Consider the following 7,086-nt stretch of genomic DNA (forward strand, 5'->3'; position numbering starts at 1 on the left):
CTCGAATCAATTTGCTTTATTGGTTTTTGAATGCATTCTTCAATGAGCCTCAAATCTGCATCAAATTTATTAACAACCTTGTTTTCAATTTTTTCACTCATGCTATTCTGAACACCTGCATATTCAGAAGCAATGTTAAAAGCATCTATATTATGCTCTTTAGTGACAACTTCCTGCTCTACCTCTTCCTTCTCTGCCTTCTTTTCAACTTCACTAAAACTATCTTCCACTATTATGTGGTCAGTGGATATTCTCATCAAAAACTATTCAATCACTTTATCATGTTCTTGATCATCATTTGTTGCTAGATCACATACTGCTTCATGAGAAATTACAACTGCTTCATATCTTGCTACTATAGTGGCAACTTCAACCTTCAATTCTTCATCAAATATTGCACTTACTGTATTGCCACAATTAATATCTGTTTCAAAAAATAAACCACACATATCATCAACATAATGTTCATCTACACTATGGTGGGATATCCGAGCATGCATATGTTCATTGCCAATTTCATCTTCACGAAATCCATCAGCTACGGTTGGATTCACCAATTCACATCTCACTTTGCAGTCATCATCCACATGTGCATCATCACAGTGGGATTCACAATCATCTATATCGTCCATGTTACAATGGATTCCTTGAGCATTTATATGCTCTCGCTTTGCTTCAAATACAGATACTTCTTCTTCTATCTCTGCAATCTTTGTTGCATATTGTTCATCCATATGCATGTTTGCATAATGGGTTTCAATTTTATGGTCTTGAAAACCATTGTCAACTTTTTAGTGGGATTCTCCAAGCTCTGTTTTCCTCTCAGAGTCTTTCTCATACACTCTTAGATCTGCAGCTGACTTGTTTTCCTGTGACATAACCTGATGTTGCATGTCACTCTCCCTTGCACCAAACTCTGCTTCCAGAAACTTCCATGCTTCCTTGGAAGTTGTAGCTTTTGCTACCTTGCACAAACAATTCTCATCCAATGCTTGTTTTATAAAATTCAATGCTAAAACATCACATACTGCATCATCGAGGTTATTAGACACGTACTCAATTAACTCTCTAGCTTGAATAAAAGTTAACATCTTGATAACCCAATCATCAAAATATTCACCTGTAAACATAGGAGGTGGTAGCAAATCAAAGTTACACCAATCACCCTCGTTTTCTTCTTTATCTTCTGCTAGACTTCATAGTTCCTCAGCTGCATCGTGAACCTCTCTAACCATGGCAACAATCTCTACCTCTTCTTTCCAATTCCTTTTTTTAATATGCTTCAGTTGCGGTTTGCGACCCATGACTGATGTCATTCCTTTTTTTTATAGTAGTTTTGCTGATTGCTTGATTGTATCTTCCGTATCGCCCCCCAAAAAAATATGATTTTCAATATGTGCCCCCATAAGGCACAATCTTTACCAAAACACTGTCATACTTACAAAGAACCAAATAACTTACGAATTTTACAAAGCCCTAAATTCTCTTGCCAATAATTTTTTTCATAAACTATTTTATAAAATCCCTTAATGATTTTTTATATATAAAGCCGATCTATTTATAGAATATCTTTATATATAAAAAAGGCAAAAACCTTTATAAACTTGAACTTTTCAATATATCAAAAAATGACTTTAAAAACCTCTGAATACCTTTTATGTTAAAATCCTTCAATCTTTATGGCAAAACTTTCATATTTTATAAACATTTATCACGGGGAATAACCCATAAAATTTTAATAAATCAGTCCTTCAAAAAACCCTAACACTTTAATATGGGTAAAAAGAATCCACCGAACTTTTAAAAAAGCCCTTCCATAACAGATTTTTATGAGTCAGCTATCACCACGTGACAGTTTAAACAAATTTTCTTGACTTGGTTGGTTGAGACATGCGTACGAATTCTCTATATGGTCACGATAACCTGCGTATGTGGTAAGTTTTTCATCTTTAACGTGGTTCTATGCTAAGCACAATGGCATTATAGCACTGTGAATACCATTGTAAGGAGTGTTATAGGTCAAACAAGAGGAGTGTTATATGAAAAAATATTTCTCTCTTCTATTTCACTATTGTTGATTTGTTTTTTGAGCTCTTTGTAACCGCTTTGATATCAATTTGTTGTAAAGGCAGAGGAATTCACTTTAATTTGTTGGAAATGTAGAGGACTCAAAACAAAAATTCACACACAAAATATATGAGGTGCTGCTTTTTTATTCGTCATACAAAACATGATTCTTACTGTGAATCCAGTGAAGTGAAGGGTATCTAAACCTTTCTAATTAGTGATTTGCCTAAAATATCTTGACATGCACACACACTTAACTCAGTTAACTCATGCACTAAATATGGATTGCACTTAACTCTTTATCTATCACTCAACTTGACTCATCACTCAACACTCGACATTCATTTAACTGACTCATTAATTTTAGTCAACTCCTAATTACCATTTCTAACATATTATTGTGTTAATGATAAAGAATATGCCCAATATTTTATAGTATGTGAATCCCTAAAATATGCCCAACATTGCCATAAAAATATATATAATTTTGATCGAAGACCTACTTTGCCTCTCTACAAAACATAATATCCCACTCTAATTAGGATGGGCTGAAAGATGTAGGATAAATTTCAAAAATTCATGTGCTCCCGATTACAAATTTAAAATGGATGATGCAGGGATGATATGGGCACCTACGATATGAGATGGGATGCAGGATGTTTGGCAATTGCAAATGGACACGACGCTACAGGAGGCTGAACACCGAAACAACAGGGATAGCCAGTTCCAGATATGGGACGTGGAGAAATCTGAAACGTTGATAGACAGGAATGATATATTATGGTATTCGAACATACAACCTCTGCATTGATATGTAGGGTGAATGGGCACCATCGGGGCGCTTTAAATGGCCGATGGCAATTCCGTTATTTGTTGTCATTTTTAAAACAATCATTTCTTATTCAAAAATACATTTTATTTGATGTCAATTAAAGTGTATATTATTATTTTATATTTATTAGTCCGATAGGCCTTCCTTTGAATGAGTTTAGTCATCTACCTATTGATTCTCTAATTGACATCTGGCGTCCCACTGGCATCTGGTTTAATTGACATCTGGCATATGTTCTCAGACTATTCCTCCCTCACCAAAACTGCTTTCCAATTTCTGCTCCTCTCGCTTTCCGCTTTCTACTCTTCCACGACTTCTTGCAATAATGTTTTCAGGCTCTTTCACAACCTGCTGCAATAATGTTTCCGGTTTCTGATGTGCATGACCTGCCTCGCTGCCTAACGATGAATTTAGCTCTCGGTTATTCAGTGGTCATCCTGCTATATCCTGCCATACTTGACCTTTTAAAAACCCGTCCCAACACCTGTTGTCTCCTCAAATGTGTTCTTTATATTCATCTACTTAGCTGCTTCTTCTAAGTGAATCAAATTTATTTATGAGTGTTGTGAAGAAGAGAAGATGGTTAAGGAAGTAGGTCAGTCTAATGTTCAAGGATGGGTTGCTAGAGACGAGTCCGGAATTCTCTCACCCTTCAATTTCACTCGCAGTTTTATCCTCGCTTTACTCTCATAACTGCTTTTATTGATACCCATTTGCAGAAAACTTACATTTAAATTGTTTGCTTCTATTGATACCCATTTGCAAAAAACTTACATTTAAATTGCCTTGAAACAGAAACTGGGCCGCATGATGTTACTTTCAAGATCGTATACTGCGGAATCTGTCACACTGATCTACATCAAATTGGTAATGAATGGAAAGCTTCCCAATACCCAATGGTTCCTGGGTAATGTCTTCATGATCTTCAACAATGCTTCACATCAAATAGCAAGACAGAAAGAGTATATGCCTAGAAGTTCATACTCAATTTTAATTTACTCACAATTCTATTTTTGTAGCCATGAAATAGTAGGTATAGTAGTTGAAGTTGGTTCAGAAGTGAAGAAATTTTCTGTTGGAGATCGTGTGGACGTGGACTGTATGGTTGGAAGTTTCCATCATTGCGATTCTTGTAGCAAAGGCCAAGAACAATATTGTGAGAAGGTCATTTGGACGTATGGTAGCACCGATGTTGATGGTTCTGTCACTTTTGGAGGTTACTCATACTTGGTGGTTTATAACCAGAGGTAATTAATCATTATCCCAACTCATGCAACCATTTTTGTTTTAGGGAACATGGGCTAAACTCGCCATAAAAGGCTTCCTTTTCTGTCCATATAATCATGTTCATGTTTGGAATGGGATCAACGAGTTTCAAGAATCTCCCAATTGATTCAAAACCTCGGAAAATTTAACTGCGCCAAGTTCCGGCAGGCCTTGCCGAGATGGGTGGTTTGTCTCTTTTATATATAACCGAAGACAAATGGCATTAATATTTTTTCTTTATGTTGGTTAAATAGGGTTTTAATAATTTGGGTGGTTTGTGGTTTGTAAGTAGCTTTGTGGTGAAGGTACTAGAGAATCTTCCCTTGGATGCCGCTGCACCATTGCTATGTGCGGGAGTAACGGTGTACAACCCCATGAAATATTTCCAGATGACAGAGCCTGGGCATGGTGGGGCTTGGCAGTTTGGGACACATGGCTGTCAAATTTGGAAAAGCTTTTGGGTTGCAAGTGACGGTGATAAGTACATCGCCTAGCAAGGAAAAGGAAGTGAGAGAAATTTTAGGAGTAGATCACTTCGTCATCATCAAAGATGAGAAATAGATGCAGGCTGCAGTCAAGTCTGTAGAATATATTATTGACACAGTCTCTGCTAATCATGCTGTGAAGACGCTCCTTAATTTGCTAAAGGTGAATGGTAAGTTCGTCATAGATGGTTTGCAAGAAAAGCCTGTGCAATTTGCTGCTCTGGCTGTTGTTATGGGTAAGTCCTTCGTGCCCTTTTGTCTTGTAGATAAAAGATAAGAATAAAAATATATTTTAATCAAACTGAGAGTGTCAAAGGCATCCACAGCTTAGGCAGATATGCTATCTCTAAATTTTGGATTTCTCTACTGTTTTCTTGAACAAGAATTTGGGTGTTAATCACATGGAAGTTGGGATTTGATTTTAATATTGGTGTGTGCAACCCATCGATTTGTTGGGGGGGAGTTTGATTGGAGGGGTGAAGGAAACTCAGGAAATGTGTTATAGTTGGTGGGGAAGCTTTTAGCTCTCATAAAAGAGTAGGTTTATGGCTGAATGAGGATGTGAGAAACTAGGAACTGTAACTCGTAGAATGTAATAGATGCCCGAGAGCTTGAACAATTTGGGTAATAAAGTTTGCATAATTATGTTATAGTTTAATTTTGTGTAATTAATTTTTTTATGAGAATGAGAGCCTAGAAGAAGACATAGCTAACGAGCTCAGTACTGGATTGGGCTCTCAACTGCCTGGCAATTTCCACAAGTCTCTTGCAAAGGAGAGGACTAAGGCTTTTGGTGCCAAAGCCAAAGATGGAACGAGGACAATTGAGTCTACTACTATAAGGTTTATGGTGCCAAAGCTAAAGATGGAACGAGGACAATTGAGTCTACTGCTATTTCAGGTAAGAAGATTCCAAGGATCCATGAATGCTCAATCTGTAAAAAGGGTTTTGCTTCAGGTCAGGCTTTGGGTGGTCAAAGGAGATGCCATTAGGGTAGTGGAGCTTCAGATACTATAATTACTATTTGTGGCAACAAGGAGACCCCTAAGCTGCAACAGCTGCCTGCAAGAGTGAAACTATTGGACCTAAGCATGCCTGCCCCTTTTGATGATGATGGTGATGCTGGAGACCTCAACACTCTAGATGGTAATTCAGTGGATTCTCATGGAACTTCCCATGCCCAAACCCACAACCCTTCTTCCTTGCTGTCTTCGTTGATGAGCAAGCACCCAAGACAAGGACTGTTCTTGTACAATAGTGATGGTGATTTAAGTAAAGATGATGAAGCAGATAGTAAGGTAGAAAGGATATTAGATTTGGTAAAGGGAGCCATTCAAAATTCCCAGTGAGGGCACAATCATGGTTGCAATTCTAAGGCACAAAATTCATTATCTGTGATTGACTCATTTGTGTATACCTATGCATTGAAATTTCTTTTTGTATAAGACCAATAATTTCTTTTTGTATAAGAGCAATAATTGGTAATTTAAGTATTACAACAATGATATCATGAAACTTTGAAAATATTTAACAAATAGGTTTATAACCTTCGGATTCAAATGAGTGGCTGCACTGTGAAAGATAACTAACACCAACTCAACTATCTCTTTGGTTTGTACCAAACATTGTGAACATGATTTCACCAATTCCCAACATCAATGAGAAAATTCCGTTGTTAATCTGTAGTTATTTTACATTTATGGATTAGTTAATTTAGTAGTTATTTTATGTTTTTAGATGAGTTAATTTTGTTAAATTTATTATATATTTTAACAATTAAATGTATGAAGATGTAGTTTTAATTATATATATATATATATATATATATATATATATATATATATATATATATATATATATATATATATATATATATATATAAAGGAAGATTTATTTTTTTTAAATGAAGGTGCAAGGGGAATTAGGGCAATAGCATAGTCCTCTTGTTGCCCACATTTGCTTGGAATAGGAGTTGTTGTTATGAAAGCTAGACGATGCTGGACTGCTAGGTGAAAAAGGACCTCCTGCAATAATGTTTCTTTCAATTCTATTGTTTAATTTATTTTGTAATAGATATTTCTTTACTCATGTTGTTCTTATTTGGTTAATGATCATGTAAAAATAAAAAGAAAGATATTCACCTCCTGCAATAACGTTTATTTCAATTCTATTATTGAATTTGTTTTGTAATAGATATTTCTTTACTCACGTTGTTCTTATTTGGTTAATGATTATGTAAAAATAAAAAGAAAGATATTCCTTTCGTCACTAATTTTGAATTGCTTGTTTGCTGGTTGAAGAGTGAACACGAAAATATTTTTTTCCATAAGAAATATCTTTATATTCCATATGAGGAATATAAATGTTTAGGTCCTTGAGGGATTGCTCATACATTAAGGCTAGAAGCCATTACAAGAAATACTCATTATGAACTCA

The 7,086-nt window shown here is 35.6% G+C and overlaps 1 pseudogene; it reads left to right on the forward strand.

The window, feature by feature from the left end:
- The first annotated feature begins 3,478 nt into the window (after positions 1-3,478).
- Positions 3,479-5,999, forward strand: LOC149250590 (putative mannitol dehydrogenase; annotated as a pseudogene).
- Positions 6,000-7,086: the final 1,087 nt, after the last annotated feature.

The sequence above is a fragment of the Pinus tabuliformis genome, chromosome 7 (assembly GCF_031772625.1).
Source record: "Pinus tabuliformis cultivar Carrire ecotype Pingquan chromosome 7, CPIR1, whole genome shotgun sequence".
Classification (NCBI taxonomy): domain Eukaryota; kingdom Viridiplantae; phylum Streptophyta; class Pinopsida; order Pinales; family Pinaceae; genus Pinus; species Pinus tabuliformis.